Source organism: Tupaia chinensis, unplaced genomic scaffold (genome assembly GCF_000334495.1).
Source record: "Tupaia chinensis unplaced genomic scaffold, TupChi_1.0 Scaffold148768_1, whole genome shotgun sequence".
Classification (NCBI taxonomy): Eukaryota; Metazoa; Chordata; class Mammalia; order Scandentia; family Tupaiidae; genus Tupaia; species Tupaia belangeri.
In genome coordinates, this window is record NW_006208615.1 from 741,569 (window position 1) to 762,308 (window position 20,740).

Here is a 20,740-nt window from a genome sequence, read left to right on the forward strand (position 1 = left end):
AGGCCTGAAGAAACAAAGGCAGAAGAGAGGCAAACTCTCTCTCTTTTTCTCTGTCTCTCTCTCTCTCTCTCCTGGAGCTGGGACATCCTTATTATCCTTCATTTAGAGATTAGAATTCCTGATTTTCTGACCTTTGGACACTAGGACTTGCACCAGTGGCTCCCTGGGTTCTCAGACCTTTGGCCTAAGACTGAGAGTTGTACTATTGGTTTCCCTGGTTTTGAGGCATTTGGATTTGTACTGAGCCATCCTACCAACATCCCTGGGTCTATAGCTTACAAATGGCCTATTTTAAGACTTCTAAGGCTCCATGATCTTCTATGAATCTCCTGTTGGTTTTGTTTTATTGGAGAACTCTAACTAATACAAAAACAAACAAAATGAGAATATCAAGAAAAAGATATAAACTATTAAGAACAAAATGGAAATTCTGGAGCTAATAAATGCAATAATTGAATAAAAAAATTATGATAGAAGTTCAACAACAGACTCAATCAAGTAGAAGAAAGAATGATTGATCATTTGAAATCACTGAATCAGAGGAAGACAAAATAATGAAGAGAAGAAATCCAAAGTGACTTATGGAACACTATCAAATGAATCAATATATGAATTCAGAAAACTTAAGATGAGAAAGAAATGATTATAGGGTTTATTTGAAGAAATAATGGTAGAAAAATCCCAAAATCTGAAGAAGAAAGTTAATATCCAAATTGAAGAAGCTCAAAAGAATCTTTGAATAAATTCCAAAATGCCTACACCAAGACACATAGTCAAGCTGCCAAAAGGAAAAAAAAAAAAAAAAAAAAAAAAAGGAAAAAAAAATCTAGAAGTCACCAAGTAAAAAGCAACTCATCACATACAAAGGATACAAAGGAGTTCCATAAGGCTATCAGTAGATTTTATCAGTAAAAATGTTACAGTCATAAGAGAGTGTGTTGATATATTTAAAGTGCTGAAAGAGAAAACTGACAACTAATAATAGCGTACCTGGAAAAACATTTCTTGAAAAATTAAGAATATATAAAATAAATCTTCACATGAACAAAACCCAAGAAAGTTTATTATCACTAGATCTGCCTTATAAGAACTGTTAAAGAGTGTCCTTTAAGTTGAAATGACAGGATAGTAGACAGCAAAGCAAAAGGTTTTCATAAAGTCAAATATATAGAAAAATACAGAATTTTGTCTTATTGTATTAGTGCTATAGAAATCTCTTTTAATTTTTGCATGAAATTTAAAATATTAAAGCATCAAATATAACTCTAAACTGTGTTAATGTGCATACAATAAAATGTGTAATCTCTGACATTAAAAACAGAATGGGAGAGACTGTAAAGGAATAGAGTTTTTATATGTGATTGAGTTAAGATGTTATCAGTTTAAGGTATATTGTTAAAGCTATGAGAGGTATTATGTAATCCCCATGGTAACAACAAAAAAAATAGCAACAGAATATGTCCAAAATAAATGAGAAAGAAATCAAAGCATGTCACTGGAAAAAAAATCAACAAAACATGTAGGAATGTAGCAAGAGAGGAAACGAAAAATGAGAAAACTACAAGAAATACAGAAAACAATTCAAATAGAAAGAGTAGGTCATTTTATATTATTAATTAATTTAAAGGTGAATAGATTAAACTCTCAAATCAAAACAAAAAGAGTAGATGGGAAAGTACATAAATAAGAAATAACTATATGTTGTCTATATGAGATTCATTTTAGATGTAAGAACATGCATAAACTGAAAGTGAAATATTAGAAAAAGGTATCCAGGGTGATTTCTCACTATCTCTTTCTGTCTTTTTCTGATGAGCACACATGCCCTATGGCAAAACAAAATAAAACAACAAAACAAAACAACCAAAAAGCCTAACTTTACACCCCATGAACTAGAAGTATAAATTTAAAATAAATGTACCAGAAAGAGGAAATAGTAAAGATTAGAATAGAGATAAACAAAATAGAGAAAAGTAAAAAAATAGAAAATATCAATAAAACTAAGAGCTGTTATTTTGAAATGATAAAGAAAATTTACAAACCCATAGTTATACCAGGGAAAAAAGAAAGGAGATGGAAGTAAATAAAATCTAACTGAAAGAGAAGACAACACAACTGGTGCTACAAGTGAAAGTAAATGAGTACTAGAGATTATTATGAGCAGTTACATGCCAATTATCTGGATAATCTAGAAGAAAACTATTAATTTCTGTAAACACAACCTACCAAGAGTAACTGCTAAAGAAATTAAAAAGAAAACTTAAAAAACACAGGGCCAGTAGATGGCATAGTAGTTATGTCACTTGGCGCCCACATAGCCAACTGTGGTTCGTGTTGTGGACCTGGTGGCTTCAAAATCACTCTGGGTGCGTGTACATGCATGCCCAAGATCACAGGAGGAGAATGGAGGAGAAGGAACTGTGGCATTTCCATCTGCCCTATCGGGTAATTTCTCACTTTCCCTCTCACTATCTCTGTCTCTCTCTCTTTGGCAAGTGCATGTACCCTAAGGCAAAAACCTCTTAAAAAATTAAAGAGCACAGTGAATAAGTTAAAAAGAAAAGAAAAAAAAAGCAACCCAGAAACAGATGGCTTCACTGAAGATTTTCCCCAAACAGTTAATAATTAACACCAATATTTCTCAAACTCTCCAAAAAAATTGAAAAGAAGGGAACACTTCCAAACCATGTAATGAAGCCAGCATTACTTTGATAGTAAAGCCAAAGACACCACAAGGAAAGAAAACTAAACCAGTATCTCTGATGAATATTAAGGCAAAAATTTTCAACAAAATAATGGCAAACAATACTAAGTGAAACAATTTAATATTTATGTAACTATGATAAATAGACTTAACTCATCAGAAAGATATAATAACTACAAATATATATACACCTAATAGAAGAGCACCCAAATATATAAAGCAAATATTAACATAATTTTAAAAATAAAAACTTAATAATAGTAGGAAATACTAATACCTTACTTTCAATAATGAATAAATCAACCAGACACAACAGCAGTAAGAAAATAGAGAATCTGAATAATAGTATGGAACAGATATACAGAACACTCCACTCATACACCATGTGGAAGAATACATATGTTTCTAAAATACAGATGGATCCAGAATAGATCACAAGTAATGTCACAAAAGTGTTAATAAATGGAAAACGTTAAAAAATTGACAAATACATGGAAATTAAGCAGCACACTCTTAACCAAAACCTAGCTCAGACAAGAAAGCACAGAAAAATCAGGAAATATCTTTAATGTTATTTGGTCTCTGAGTTAAAATTAAATGTATCAAATAGCTTGTAGTAAATTAAAAAAGAACACACATATCAAAACTTACAAATGGCAGCAAAAGCAGTATTAAGAGGAAAGTTTATAGAGGCACATAGCTACATTAAAAATGAAGAAAGATCTCAGATTTAAAATCCTAACTTTGGGCCAGCAGGTAACATGGTTGTTAAGGCAGTGGATCCCACATGGCTGACTCCATGGTTCAAGTACCAGACCTGGTGGCTTGAAAAACACACTAGGCATATGTGCATGCATGCTCAAAGTCCCAAAAGGAGAATGAAGGAGAAAGGATTGCAGCATGGCTATCCCCCTTGCAGGGTGATTTCTCACTATCTCTTTCTGTCTTTTTCTGATGAGCACACATGCCCTATGGCAAAACAAAATAAAACAACAAAACAAAACAACCAAAAAGCCTAACTTTACACCCCATGAACTAGAAGTATAAATTTAAAATAAATGTACCAGAAAGAGGAAATAGTAAAGATTAGAATAGAGATAAACAAAATAGAGAAAAGTAAAAAAATAGAAAATATCCATGAAACTAAGAGCTGTTATTTTGAAATGATAAAGAAAATTTACAAACCCATAGTTATACCAGGGAAAAAAGAAAGGAGATGGAAGTAAATAAAATCTAACTGAAAGAGAAGACAACACAACTGGTGCTACAAGTGAAAGTAAATGAGTACTAGAGATTATTATGAGCAGTTACATGCCAATTATCTGGATAATCTAGAAGAAAACTATTAATTTCTGTAAACACAACCTACCAAGAGTAACTGCTAAAGAAATTAAAAAGAAAACTTAAAAAACACAGGGCCAGTAGATGGCATAGTAGTTATGTCACTTGGCGCCCACATAGCCAACTGTGGTTCGTGTTGTGGACCTGGTGGCTTCAAAATCACTCTGGGTGCGTGTACATGCATGCCCAAGATCACAGGAGGAGAATGGAGGAGAAGGAACTGTGGCATTTCCATCTGCCCTATCGGGTAATTTCTCACTTTCCCTCTCACTATCTCTGTCTCTCTCTCTTTGGCAAGTGCATGTACCCTAAGGCAAAAACCTCTTAAAAAATTAAAGAGCACAGTGAATAAGTTAAAAAGAAAAGAAAAAAAAAGCAACCCAGAAACAGATGGCTTCACTGAAGATTTTCCCCAAACAGTTAATAATTAACACCAATATTTCTCAAACTCTCCAAAAAAATTGAAAAGAAGGGAACACTTCCAAACCATGTAATGAAGCCAGCATTACTTTGATAGTAAAGCCAAAGACACCACAAGGAAAGAAAACTAAACCAGTATCTCTGATGAATATTAAGGCAAAAATTTTCAACAAAATAATGGCAAACAATACTGAGTAAAACAATTTAATATTTATGTAACTATGATAAATAGACTTAACTCATCAGAAAGATATAATAACTACAAATATATATACACCTAATAGAAGAGCACCCAAATATATAAAGCAAATATTAACATAATTTTAAAAATAAAAACGTAATAATAGTAGGAAATACTAATACCTTACTCCTAGAATAGAAGAATGATTCGACATACAAAAATCAACGAGTGCAGTGCGCCACATTAACGGAATGAAGACTTAAAACTAAATGCTTATCTTGATGCAGAAAAAACATCTGGTAAATTTCAATTGTTTCATGATAAATGAATAAATAAAGGAAACCTCAACAAGTTAGGAATAGAAAGAAATTACCTTAACATAATAAAGGCTATATGCAAAACTCTCACAGCTAACATCAATTCAATGGTGAAAAACTGTTAAGTTTTCCTTTTAAGTTCAGGAACACAAGAAAAATGCCCTCTCTCATTACTTCTCTTTAACAATATATTGGAACTTTTACCCAGATAAATTAGGCAAGAAAAATGAAAAGAAATAACATGCAAACGAATTCAAAAGGAAAAAAGTAAAATTATATCTGTTCACACATGATACAATATCTTATGGAGAAAACACTAAAGGCCCCCCCCCACACACACACACATACATATACACAATTTGTTAGATGTAATAAATGAATTTAGCAAAGTTTCAAGATACAGAATCAACAGCAATCAAAAATTAGTTATGTTTCTCTACATTATCCATGAGGAATTGGAAAAGGAAATTAAGAAATACCATTAAAGAAAGAAACATCATTTATAAGAACATGAAAAAGAATGCCTAGGAATAAACTTCACCAAGGAAGTGAAATATTTCTACACCAAAAACTCTAATACTTCTTTTATAATAAAAGCCATGTTTAATAGTAAAAATTTCCAGTTTCACAACTCAAAGATACATTCTTTAGCTCTTTACCTTTAAGTACAACACATATTCATTTTGTCATAATTACCACTATGGTCAACAAAATATTTCCAAATTTAAGTCTTTCCTTACCACTATGAAGTATAACTAAGAGTCCTATCAAAGAGATCTGAAAGTTTAATTTTCACATTAAACATACTTGATAAAAGAAGTGTAAGACATCACTACCACATGAGATAAGAAGAAATGGAGCACAAAACAGAAGAGGTGCCTTTATATCAGCACATGACCTGATTAAGGCATTTTAACCATTTCACAGTTCTACTAACACAAGAATAAACTGGTTCCAATATACTTATACAGCATTTGGCATTTTTACTGCAAGCTGAAAATAAAAGTGTTACTCTTCTCAACAAGTCATCTCTAAGAAAGTGGCAGTGTTCCTAAGTACAAAAACTATTATCTCTAGTAGGTGGTATTGTACATAGGCAAGGGAATTCTTTATAAAATTAGGTTTAAACAATGTAGAATGTCTTGCTAATTACCAGTTGTCTCAAAGGCTAGAATCAGAAAACTGCAGAAAATATTAAGTATTTTTGATTAATATTATTTTACTTTACAAAAGGCAGAAATTATTCCATTTCAAGAAATAAGCAATAATGATAAAAGATTTGATTAATGTACAGTATCTCTTTTAAGCCAAAGCATACTTTTCCCCTTGGAAATGACAATTCAGAGTTTTACATTCTTAATATCCTTTGTCCAGAACAGGATTCCATTATATATATATATTTTTAAGAGGTTTTTGCTACAGGGCGCGTGCACTCACCAGACAGACAGAGAGAGACAGAGAGACAGAAAGAGAGAAATCACCCCCTAGGGGGGATGGCCACGCCTCAATCCCTTCTCCTCCATTCTTCTCTCGGGATCTTGGGCATGCACGCACACGTGCCTGGTGTGAGTTTTAAGCCACTGGATTTGGGATGCGAACTGCGGTCAACTACGTGGGAGTCCAGCCACACAGCCATTATGCTAACTGCTGGTCCCACAGGATCCCATTTTAAACCATTAGTTGAATGGAGTTCATCATCTTGTCTTTTTTTCCATAGGATATTTTCATTTCAGTATGCAAGCTGCTAAATGGCAATGACCCAGTCAGTATAAAGACGTCATACCACAATAAATGTTAATTTACAGTAACTGCCAACAGACACCAATAAACCACACCCAAGCCTGAAAGTTACTAGAAACAGTATTGAGGTCAGAACATTATTTTTCCTAGGGATCAGCAGCTAACGTAATGGCTATGTTGCTGGACTCCCATGTAGTCGACCGTGGTTCGAGTCCTGGACCTGGTGGCTTAAAACTCATGCTGGGCGTGTGTGCGTGCATGCCCAAGATCCCGAGAGGAGAACAGAGGAGAAGGGATTGCAGAGTGGCCATCCCCCTGGGGGTTGATTTCTCTCTTTCTGTCTCTCTGTCTCTCTTCATCTTTCTGACGAGCGCATACGCCCTATAGCAAAAACCACTACAAAAGAAAAAGAAAACTTGGAACCCTTGTGCACTGTTGTAAAATGCTATAGTGATTATGGAAAATAGTATGAAAGTTTTTCAAATAATTCAAAATAAAATTGTCTTATGATTCAGCCATTTCTTTTCTAGGTAAATATCTGAAAGAATTGAAAACAGAAACTCAAACTTCAAAGAGATGTATTCACACACATGTTCATTGCAACGTAATTCACAATAGGAAAGGGGTGAAAGCAACATAATATTCTCATGAATAGATAAAGAAAATATATATACTTAAAATGGGATATTATTTCATGATGTATACTGTAAAACTGTATAGTGATTAAATGTAAATAAAATTAAATTTTACTAGGATATTATTCAGTCTTTAAAAAAGACAGAAATTTTTTCATATGTTACAACATGAATCATGTTGAATGAAATTAGCCAGTTACGAAGAGACAAATCCTACATGACTCAACTTACAGGAATTATTTAAAGTAGTCAAATACTTAGAAAGTAGAATGGTGGTTGTCAAGGGTGGGGGGAAGGGGAAAAGAGAAGTAGTACTTCAGTGGGTATAGATTTTTAGTTTTGTAGGAAGAGAAAGTTCAAGAGATATATTACATGACAGTACTATACTGTATACCTGAAATGGTTAAGATGGTAAATTGTAGATTTTATATATATGTGTGTGTGTGTGTGTGTATATATATTTATATATCTTAAGCCACCGAGTCTTGGACTTGAACTGCAGTTGGCCATGTGAGAGTCCAGTGATGTAACCATTATGCCATCTGCTGGTCCCAGATATGTCTTTTACTATGAAAACAAAGGACTCAATGTCCAGTGTAAACAAGCTCTAGTTTTTTCCTTTCTCAAGTGTTTCTGGTCAGTGTCATCTCATCGATGTTCCCATATGCATTACAGAAAAGCTTGTCATGGTCCATGAAAAAAATCCTTAAGACACATTGAGGTTTCACTAAATTTGCAGTGTCTTTTACGTTCTTTTTCTATCCAAGAACATGGTGTAAGTTTTTTTTTTTTTTTTAAGAGATTTTTGCTATAGGATGCATGCACTAGCTGGAGAGACAAAGAGAGATAGAGAGACAGAAAGCAAGAAATAACCCCCCCGGGGAGGGGGATGGCCATGCTACAATCTTGTCTCCATTCTCCTCTTGGGATTTTTGGGCATGCACACACATGTGCCTGGCATGAGTTTTAACACTCCAGTTCTGAAACTTGAACTGCGGTCAACTATGTGGAAATCCAGCAATGTAACCATTATGCCATCTGCTGGTCCCAGCTTATCACGTTTTTAATAAATTCTTAAAATATCATGCCAAAAAAATTAACAGAAAATGTGTATTATGCACATATTTCAAAATTTTTAGAACCAAAAGTAATTTATAGTTTTTTGTATGTTCATTTTAGATTTTTGTCATATGGCACATGTACTTGCTAGAGGGAGACAGAGAGAAACACAGAGAGAGGGTAAGTGAGAAATCGCCCCTTGAGAGGATGGCCATGCTGCAATCTCTTTTCCTCCAGTCTCCTCTCAGAATTTTGGGCACACATGCACAAACGTCTGACATGTTTTTTAAGCTACCAGATCTGGGAAAGAAGCCTACCTCCATAGGGTCCAGTCTTGCCATGATCCTCTTCCTCCAATCCTCCACCCTCCAGGGTCAAGGATACATGTACAAAGTATGTTTTCAGGATGACCTGGCCAGGGACTAAAACTGTTGTCAGGATGTGGCTTCCAACTACTGAGTCTGCCACAATAGTGACTGTACCACAGAGGCTGGGCTGTTGTTAAACACTTCTATGGAGCCATATTTTTTCAATTTTATTTTATTTTTTTTTAAGTAGGAAAAGAAGTTTTTAATAGAAAAGTGAAAGTTTTTAGCAGAAAAAGATACACCCTGCACTAAAAAAGTCTGTGATTCCTTATTTATATTTAATTGTTGTACATCTTTGTGGGACACAGTGTGATTTTCAAAGCATGCATACAGTGTGTGACAAATCAAAGAAAAGGGAGGTTTTTGTTTTTTGTTTTCACAAATTATACTTCCTCACTTTTTTTCTTCTAAATTTGTACAGATTAAAGTTATTTTTAGATACATATTGCATTACTCCTCAGTATTAGTCCTGATCTGTAAATCTCAAGTTTTCAATTAAGAATTTTGATTCTTCCCTTTCCAATTCTTCTACATGTAAATTTCCAATCATGTTTTCATGGCATTACCTTGAACCTGCAATATAATGATGAAGAAAATGATGATATCATCAAGCTGCACCATTTTATCAAATAGTTCAGTATTGAGTACAATCTTTGCGGAAGGCCTTTTTTAATTTTTCTTTTTTTGGAGAAGTTTTTTGCTTTCAGGTGCCTGTGCTCTTTGGAGACAGAGAGAGAGAAACAGACAGAAAGTGAGGCCACAACCAGCTGCCTGGAGCATCCTTGCGTGTCACTACTGCTGCCATGCCCAGAGGACTCCTTCCAAGGGATGACCCCCCCCTACACACACACACTTCCAGGCCAATACCACCACTGGCCACATTCATTTCCATGACTTTCTGGGAGACTCATGGAAACGGAAAATGTCTCCCATCCTTGAGACATTTTCCCTTGTGTGCACCACGGAGCTTGGCAGAATTGCAAAACTGGCACCAGAATTTGCAAGAGGAATGTTAAGTTGATTGCACTTTCAACAGACAGTGTTGAAGACCATCTCACCTGGAGTAAGGATATCAATGCTTACAGTTGTGATGAACCCACAGAACAGTTACCTTTTCCTATCATCGATGACAAGAATCGGGACCTGGTCATCCTGTTGGGCATGCTGGACCCAGCAGAGAAGGATGAAAAAGGCATGTCTGTGACAGCTCATGTAGTGTTCATTTTTGGCCCTGATAAGAAACTGAAGTTGTCTATTCTCTACCCAGCCACTAATGGCAGGAATTTTGATGAGATTCTCAGAGTAGTCATCTCTCTCCAACTGACAGCAGAAAAGAGGGTGGCCACCCCAGTCGACTGGAAGGATGGAGACATTGTGATGGTCCTTCCAACTATCCCTGAAGAGGAAGCCAAACTTTTTCCTAAAGGAGACTTCAGCAAAGAGCTCCCATATGGCAAGAAATACCTCCCTTATACTCTCCAGCCGTAAGGCTCAGTGAGGAGCTGGTGCTGGGGCAGCTGGTTCAGCACAGTGAGCTAGGGGACACCTGCCACCAGTCATGTCGTCCTGTAGTAGTTTTGTATAAACATCTAGAGTGATCATAGCCATAGTCCTTAGGTCCTGTGCTACTGACCTATTAAATGGTAATGGCACTAAAAGTTTCTTGTGATTCTTGATTCAGTGCCTTCACCAGCATTCTGCTCTGTTCATTTGTCTCAGCAATCTCTGATGGATTTTTCTGAAATTCATTTTATATTTGAGATCCTGTCTTGTTGAATATCTGCACGGTTGTGACCAATGAGGTAGTCTCTGTTGATAGTGAAAAAGCTTCAGTCCATCCTATAACAACTATCACTTTTTACCTATCCTAACCAAATTCCCCCTCTGTTACGCATTTTGGAGAGCAATAGAATTTGAAGTTTAGATTCTTCTGTAAATACTGAAGCATATAACCCAGAGTAACCCAGATGTTCTTTAGCATTCAGTGTTTTGGTCACAGCTAGAAGAAATAAAAACCTTTTTAATCCTGTACTTCTCTAGATATCTAAAGTGGGAAGAGCAGTGGGAGGGATATTTAAATATTTGGCTATACAGAATTTACAGAGAATTTCTATCAAAAGGGGGAGGCTGAAGAAAAGGCTTCCCTTGCTTGCTAGGAGGTGTATCAGAAGTTGTGAGCAGTGCAAGTGTCATGTGCCTTTCATACACAGCATTTCCACATGCCATTCTGTTTTCTGACAATGTGTACATGAAAGTGTATGCCTTGTGAAGACACGGGAGGATGCTCAAAAATATTTTATTATAGAACTGTTCTTCAGTGGTTTGCTATTTTCTAAATTTTGCTTTTTGGGAATCAGTGAATAAAATCCTTTGTTAAAACTGGAAAAGAGAGAGAGCGAGAGAGAAAGTGAGAATTCACTCCCCAGGGGGGATGGCCATGCTACAATCCCCTCTCCTCCATTCTCCTCTCAGGATCTTGGGTACACATGCACATATATGCCTGGTGTGAGTTTTAAGCCACTGGGTCTGGGGCTTGAACCATGGTCAATCCCGTCGGAGCCCAATGATGTAACCATTACACCATCTTCTGGCCCCGTGTGTGGAATTTCTTTGCATACCCATTAAGAAGTGAAGGAATTTCATTCTATTGTAGTAAGAGTTTTATTGTATTCATTTTTTTAAAAAAACTTAGAGTAAATTCCTTTTGATATACTATCATTTTTATGTTGTTGGATTCAGTGTGGTAGTAAGACTGACAATTCCCTATGGATATGATTTTTGGAAGGGCTGCAAGTTCAGTCAGCCCTTAATGGCTACAAGGAGAATGGTTTTCACATTAACAGTGGAAATTTTGTTCTGAGTCTACTTGTTTTCAAGGATACTGTGGAGCTGAGAAGTGGGGCTGAAAGGAGGCCAAGTCAAAATATTCCAAATCCTATTGTTTCTTCCAGAGGTTCAACAGTTTTTCTTAAACAAATGTTCTTCAGATTTTGATAGCTCTTTATTAATTTTCAGAGTTATGAGAAAGGTTTTTCTTTAGACAATTTTCGTCAGCATTTTCTTTGGTTTTAGAAAGCTTTTTATTGAGGCCCTCACCCCACCATTAGAGACATCTTACATGCTTTCTGTACACAAATAGCCTTAATTTACATTTTCTTTCTGTTAGAAGTTTTACATTTTATTTGAGAGTAAAATTGACCTCTGACATTCATTTTCTTTCTTATTTGTTTATTTATTTATTTATTTATGTTAATTTTGCCACAGAGACAGAGAAAGAAAAAAGAGAGAGAGGGAAAGTGAGAAGGCACCCTGCCCACACACTACATGCAGTTGGCATGTTTTTCAGACCACTGAGTCCAAGACTGGACCTGTACAGTTAGCCACATGGAATCCAGTGCCTTCACTTCACCAAAAGCTGGCCCTAACCACTAACTTCATTTTGAGAAAAAGCGTGTTGTGTGCTGTATAGACGTACACTGATTAAATGTAAATATAAAAATAATAATAGCATTCCTTTTCCTAAACTGTCCATATCTGATTCTGACATTAAGTTTACACTGACCTCATGTGGGAAATACTATCTCCAGGAAGGATTTTCTATAGTTCTGTCAATCAGTTAGAAAAGAGTACATTATTTTAACCCAATGGAGAACTGAGATCATCTGGGTTTATTTTCAGTTCATCTTTACTCTTCTATATGTTCCATTAGGATCCCAGCTAAGAGTCTGGGTTATTTCCCAGAGCCCATGAAACTTCATGCTCCTTAATTGCAATATTTTTTCTCTCATTAGCACTGTGAAGACTCAATAATTCTGTTTAGCTTCTTTATTTTAATTAGCAGATTTCTGCTTGGCTTTTCTCTCTCATCCTATGCCACTTATAAATTCTTGAATTCCTTGAGGAGAAAAGCAGCTTGGATCGTCTGGATCACTTCATTGTGATTTCTTTCTTTCCTTGATTTTGTTCTTTTAAATCCTGGCTCATTTGCTAGTCAGGAACTCCAATTTTTGTCTCTGTAGCTCTGTTTAACTGCTTAATTCTCTCTTCTGTTTCTCTTCTTTTTCTTTTTACTTTGTTTATTTATGTATTGAGAGAGGTTTCCTTGACAGGATCTCGCTATTCCAATATCCCCCTTCCCTCAGACGCTCCAGTAAGCCCTGATCACAAATGCACCCAAGGGTTCTTTGCATATTCAGATCAATCCAGGATCTGAACACAGAGCCTTTGCATATCACTCCAGTATTGTGCAGTAGTGCCCTATTACTAGTTCCACCATAGGTGGTCTTTCTCTGCCTCTTTATTGTTATTATTTTTTGTATATTTAGTTACTCCTTCCGAAAGAGAGAGAATGAGAGAAAAGCACCCCTAACAGGGTTGTCATACTGTGAACCAACTTCAGTCTCAAATCATTGGCACATTCCTGGTATTCACAGGAAAGCTAAGGGCAGGAACCCAGTACCTTCTCATGTAGGTCCAGTTGCATTACCAAGGTGCTACTGAATAGCCCCTTCTCTGCCTCTTAAGAACAATCTGCTTTTTGTCAGTCTCCCTTTCCCTGTTGCTTATGAATTAACAAATGTCATAAGGGGAAAGCAACACAAAATGATGGTTTACATAAATAATTTTCTCTCTTGGATGTGCTTTCACAGGTCCTGGCTTCTGTAGTTCTATAATATTGTCAAACACACCTTTTCCTAATTTATCTTGCATTCCTAGCTTTCCATAGTAGGATTGGTCCACTACAGTATTAGTTCATCATGACAAGATGTCTCCATTTTCAGTATTATTAAATCTCCATTATGATTAATTCTGTGAAAAATTATGTATTTATATATTTTAAGTTTTATTTATTCATTCTATGAGTGAGAGAGACACAGAGTGGAACAAAGAGACAGCATCTTTGATAGGGTGCTCGTGCCTCCAGCCAGCCAGAATCACAGGCACACACACAGTCTCAGGTCACTCAGGGAGGTCTCTGGACATGAATTCGTAACCTTCCCACAGGGGTCTTCTTTGCAGCATGCCACATTCCATCACTATGCCATAGTCCAGCTGTATATTTAGAAAATTTAAAAAAATTTCCAGATCTGTGTTATTTTTAAATATTATTTTTGTTATAAATTTTTAATAATACAAATAGTCTGTTTCATATTTCTGCTTAAAAATTGCTTGAGAGTTGCTTTAAAGCCTAATATTTCTTCAAATTTCATTAATGTTCTCCATGTGCTTAAGAGGAAACCCTACTCTCTGCTCTCCAATTATTGACACCAAGAGTTTATGTATATCTATTACATATAGCTTGTTAATTATGTTATTCAAGTCTTCTATTACTTTAATCCTTTTGTCCACTTGATCTACAAGTTACTGAGAGAGTAAGTTTTTGTTTGTTTGTTTCCTTTTTTTTTTGGAGAGGATTCTGTTACAGGACATGTGCACTTGCCAGAAAGACAGAGAGAGTGAGACAGAGAGACAGAAAACGAGAAATCACTCCTCAGGGGGGATGGCCATGCTGCAATCCCTTCTCCTCCATTCTCCTCTCGGGATCTTGGTCATGCATGCACATGCGCCTGGTGTGAGTTTAAGCCACTGGATCTGGGACTTGAACCATGGTTGACTACTTGGGAGTCCAGCGACTTAGCCATTATGCCAACTGCTGGTCTTGAGAGAGTGGTGTTTTTAAAATATTCCAGTATGTTTATATATTTTTCAGGTACTCTTCGTAGTTGCATCAATTGTTTCTCTATTTTGACTCTTCTATTGAATGCAAATGAACTTACAATAGTTTTCTTTTCCTTGTGAATAAAATATTTTATTATGTAGCATCCTGATTTTTCTCAATAATTCCTTACTCTTCAAAATATTTTAGACTGCTATTACCACAGCTATAGTATTTTCTTTGAGTTGGTATTTGCCTGGAGTTTTTTCATTTGTTTAGTTTCAAGATTTCTCTAGCCTCATATTTTGAATGTGTGTTTTACAAATAGCACATAGCTTGATTTTTAGAAATTACTGTCAGGGACTGGACAATAGCACAGTGGTAGATAGAATGCAACACTCTGCAAAAATTACCAACAAGGGAAGATTCAAGGTTCATATACCGAGACCTCCCTGAGTTCACATGCCCATACACATGCCCATGATCTGGGGAAGATCCTGTTGGCAGTATTGTCTCTGCCACTTTGTACTACCATCTGTCTCATTCATGGAATAAATAAACAAACATCCGGGGAAACACCAAGTCCCCTAAGCAACTGAACAGATAAAGTTTCTACTCTGTTTAGCATTAGGAGATTCCATGATTTCAGAAACTCCTATTGAAATCCATGGTCAAGTCAAAATCTTCATTACCTAGGAGCCCACTGAAGGGCTTGTGGCTTCCAGAAAACAAAATTCACAAGTGTGTTCTATATAGTACAATTTAATCAACATTCAGAGCACTGGGAATCTTCCTGAAAAACTCTTCATTCTCAGATTCAGTGTTGCTTAAGTATCCTGGGTGTTTGTTTTTCCACCTGGTGAAATGACTGATACTCATTTCTATTCCTCAAGCAGTTCTTGCTCTGACATACAATTCCAAAAGACTTCATTTATGGTCTTCCTGAAGCTTTAACACTCAACAGGAAGGAGCCAAACTTTCAGATACTCTGTGCCTTTTAACAAGAGAGTTCAATTCATACATAATTTGTGATTATTGATACATGTGGTTTCATTGCTATCATCTTATTTTTTAAGAATTATTTTATTTAACTTTATTTATTTATTATTTATTTTAATCTGACCAGACATGGGGGGGGGGAGAAAAAGTGAGAAAGCAAGCCACCAGATCCCAGACTCAAAGTGCAGTTGGCCATCTGAGAGTCCAGCACCCTTAACCACTGTACCACCTGCCAGACCTAATCATCTTATATTTAATTTTGTATTTATCTATCTTTTTGTCCCTAAATTTTATTTTGACTTCTTTACTTCTGAATTTATTATTTTATCCTAGTTTTCTTTACTATTTTAAAAAATATACATTATTGCTATTTTGTTAGTGAGTCCTTATGAGGAGTGGACTATTTTTGCTAATTATTCTACTCCTTCCCTGTGATAGGGTTATATATCAGTATCCTTTGTCACTTTTCTATGTATCTCAACAGAATGAGTACATTTTTTATGCACCATTTACTTTGAGCTTAGAAATAGGAATAATTTTAGCAAATGGAATGTAATCAGATTATACAAATATTTACATTCAATCACTGTATCTTTATAGCATACAAAATGAATTTTCCCAGCATGAATATACTGCATGTTAGTCCAGTCAAAAGGACTATCATCCACAGATAACTATCCATTTTTTGTGTCCCTTAAATATTTTGCTTTCCTTTTTATCTCTTAATTCCCTCACTCTCACCCCTCTATTTCCCACTCTCTTCCCTCACTTTCTCTAGTATCCATAGTTGTTCTCCAAGCTTATTATTATTATTTGCCATGAGTAGTCACTACTCCTTTACCTAGAAGAAAGCAAATAGTTATTTTGTGAACTGCCAAGGAAGAGTGGTAGAGTCTATGAGTTAGATTAGTCCTTGTTCAACAACTAGAAAGAAAACAGGAGCCAAAATCCTAAAAACTTCAAGGAACTGAATTTTGCCAGTGAAGGATGTGCACAGGAGAGGATGCTGAACTCCTGGCAAGAATCACGGTGCAGCCAGTATCTTCATTTCAGTTTTGTAAGGCTCAGAAGACTAAGTCATAATGTTGGCACATGTAAACTGTTGAATAATACACTTGTGCTATTTTACGATACTAAATTCGTAGTATTTTTTATACAGTAATAGAAATATAATACATCCACCCTGAGCCCAGAAGAAGAAAGACATCTTTCTTAGTGTTTTTCTCTTTTACATTGGTTTTCTTCTAGCTTGCTATTTCTCAGGATGCATCCCTTCCTTAGGACTTTAGATGATACCTTTCTGACTTCCAACTTGACCAAGTCCCAGGCTCATTCTTATTTCTTATTCACATTTCCATGACCTCAGAATCTTTATTTGTGGATGCCATTTATTAAGTCCTTATAATTTTTTCAGAGTATACAGTGATCACAACAATGGTTCACATGCTGAATTCATGGTATTTCTCCTAAATTAAGAAATGCAGGATTTTCTATTCATTTAGAGGGCAAGTTTGATATTTTCCTAGTGTTTATTTTTTAGATTATAGGGTTTTTGAATCATCTATATACTATATTGTTTGACATAGAACTTTGTTCTTGCTCTTCTTATTTATTTTTAAAATTTGTCAGAGGACATGTGCACTTGCAAAAGAGAAAGAGAAAGAGAGAGAGAAGTGAAAAAACACTCCCCATGGGATATAGTCATGCCACAATCCCATGTCTCCTTTCTTTCAGGGCTTTGGGCATGCATGCACATGCACTTGGTATGTTTCTTTAAACTACTGGCTCTGGGACATGAACTGCATAGCCAGCCATGTGGGATCCAGCAGCCTTAACCACCATGCCTCAGGTTGGCCCTTCTTTATTTCTTTTCCTGTTTTTTTTTTTTTTTTTTTTCTATGAGCAAGAAAGATAGAGAACCCACAACAAGGTCTTAGTGACACAATCCATCCCCAGCCCCAGCCAGCCCCAGATCATGGACACACACATGCCTGTTGTACTCAGGGAGGTCTCTGAATGCAAATCTGGAATATTGCCATTTGGGTCAACCCCATAAAGAATCACACTTTATTCCTGTGCCACTGTATTGACTCCCATTCTTGCCTTTCTTACTACTTGCCAGATCTCTCCACTTAGATTTGTAACCAGGATTTCAAACCTACTGTGTCCAAAACAGAACTCAGAATCTGGATCTCAAATTGGAATTCTATAAAAATCTCTGTAGTCACTGCAAAATATATTATTTTTGTTTCTGTCATTCAGACTAAACCTCATGAATATATTTTAAATGGCTATATGAAGGTATATTTTATATTTAATAAATGTGTATTTAAACTACACAATTTAATAAGCTGCGATAAGTGCAAACACCTATGAAACCAACATTATAATGAAGATAATAAACACAGCTCTCATGCTCAAAAGTATCCTCATGCCTTTTTGTAATCTTTGTATTTTAGCCAGCCCTGGCTGTCATAACAAAATAACACAGAGTGAGTGGATTAAAGAATGGGAATTTATTTCTCACAGATCTGAGGCTAGGAACTCCAAGATCAAGGTGCCAACAAATTTGGTTCCCTGGTGAGGGACTTGCTGATGACTTCTTTCTCTCTGTATCCTTCCATGGGAGAGAGAGACAAAGGGAGAAATATTGAGATGGAGAGATAGAAAAAGAGAGATAAGAGAGAACTTCTCTGGTGTCTTTTCTTGTGAAGGCCCTAATCACATTATAAGGGCCTGTTGTGGACTGAATTGTGTCCACTCAAAACTCTTATGTTGAAGCCCTAAGCCCCAATGTGACTGTATTTGAAGATCGGACCTTTAAGGAAGTAATTAAAGTTAAATGTGAGGCCCTAATTCAATGTAACTGATGTCCTTATAAGAAGAGGAAGAGACACCAGGAGCATACATACAAAGAGCAAAGGCCTGTGAGGACATAGTGAAAAAGTAGACATCTGCAAGTCTAGGAGAGAGGTCTCACCAGAAACGAACTCTTCAGCATGTTGATTTTGAACTTCCAACATCCACAATTGTGAGGAAATAAATTTCTGTTGCTTAAGCCACCCAATCTATGGCATTTTGTTAAGACAGTTTTATCAGATTAATACAGGACCTTATACTCATGAACTCATCTAATTTACCTGCCAAAAGCTTCATCTCGAAATCTTATAAACATTGGGGATTAGGGCTTAGAGAAATGGCTTTTTGGAAGGGACACACTTCAGTTCATAGAAACTTCTCTACCAACTCCAACTACCATTCATCCTGGGTGCAGACATTACATCGTGATACATTAGTTGCCTTTTCTAGAATGTTATATAAATTTAATCCCATACTACACTCTTTGATGGCTGTGTTTTTCACTCTTCACAATTATTTTAAGGTTCATCTATGTTGTGGATATGAATAATTCATTCTTTTGTATTATTGAGTAGTATTTCATTGTGTCACTGTATCATAGTTTATCAATTCAACCTATTCGGACATTTAGGATATTAAAAATGAAGCGGCTATAAACATTTGTGTCCACATTTTTGTATGAACATATGCTTCCATTTCTCTTGGGAAAATACCTAAGAATAGAACAAGTAGGAAGGTTGTATGGTAAGTGTAAGTTTAAAGTAAAACAAATCTGTCAAACTGTTTTCCGAAATGCTTGTAGCAGTTTTCATTCCTACATCAGTAAATGAGTGTTTCAGTTCTTCTACCTTGCTAACACTAAGTATGGCCAGTTATTTTACCTTTAGCAATGTTAATATATGTGCAATTATATTGTGACTTTTGTGAGTGAATATATTTTTTAATTCAGAGTAAGAAAATAAAACCATGTGCTCGTAGTTTAAAACTAACCAAGCTATGATTTAAAAAAAAACAACATATGCATCACTGCAGTTGTGATTCTATGTCAAATCTTAACAGTAAGAATTGGGCATTTATTCTTCACATCATGCTCCAGGCCTGGCAGAGAAGGACATCCACCACCACCAGAGCCTTGAAGGACAAGATGGCCCCTAACTGTGAAGAAGGAGTGCCATGGTGAAGGGTAAGTTGACAGGCTTACCTTAATCCCACAGAGCACAAGAACAGAAAGGGGCTGTCTTTGTGCACTGATCAGCAACTCCTCTTGGTGGCAAGGAGTGAACGGACATGGATAGAAAACCACTTGCAGCTATACAAACAAGAAAGTGGGTCTCTAAAATCCTAATAAGGCACCTACTGGCCACTTCAAGGTCTTACTTGCTAGCACAAGCCTATGAAGCAGCAGCCATCTTTTGCTGTGGCTGAAGAGTAATCAAGATTCTGAGAGCAACTGGCAACAGGAAAACAGAAGGTCCTATCTGCTCAGTTTAAGGCACTTGCAATATTGTGACTTTATTACACATTCTCTTAGTGACTATTGATGTTGAACAACTTTTGAAAGTTCGCAGTGTATTCTGTATACAAATTATGTATCAAATATATGATTCATAAATATTTTATCTAAGTCTGTGGCTTATGTTTTCATTTCTATTAACAATGATTTTTTTAGAGACAAGAATTTTTAAATTTTGATTTAGTAAAATCTATCAATTTGCTTGATTATGGATGTGCTACTGGTGTTGAATCTAAAAATAGCTCTTGCCTTAATGTTCAAAAAATGTTACTTATGTATTATTCTAGAATTTTCATAGTTTTCTGATTTGTTTTGTTTATCTATTTATTCATATTTATTCATATTAATAATCTTACATATCTGTAAGGGTAAACTATGATTTTTAAGGAATTTTAAATTTAATTTTTATTTTGTTTATTATTATTTTTTTTTAAACTTGCTATAGTCATCAGAGAGAGACAGAGAGAGAGACTCAAACCATGGTTGGCCATGTGGGAGTCCAGCACCCCAACCATCATGCCTTCTGCTGGGCCCATAAACTATGATTTTACAGCTTAAGAACACAATGTGTCACGATTCATTCCAGATAATTAGAATATCCATCATTTCAACCATTTGTCATTACTTGTGTTGGGTAAAGAATCTGTATAGTTTTAGGCTTTACATTAAGGTCTATTATTCATACCAGATTACTTTTTGCAATTGTTCTGAAGCATGGGTGAAGGTTCAGTTTTGTTACAAATGGATGTGTAAATTATCTCGCACCATTTATGGACCAATTATTATTCTACTAAATAGCCTTCTCACCTGTGTCAGAAATCATTTGGGCAAATATGTGTGGTATACGTCTATACAATCAGTTCTCTTCCATTGACCTGTTTATCTGTGTTTCCATCATATCCAAGTCAGTTCCAGTTGTTACAATTAAGTACCATAGACTGGGTGACT

At 35.7% G+C, this 20,740-nt stretch overlaps 1 pseudogene; it reads left to right on the top strand.

Moving 5' to 3' along the window:
• The first annotated feature begins 9,568 nt into the window (after window positions 1–9,568).
• LOC102467919 (peroxiredoxin-6-like) lies at window positions 9,569–10,253 on the top strand (annotated as a pseudogene).
• The last annotated feature ends 10,487 nt before the right edge of the window (window positions 10,254–20,740 follow it).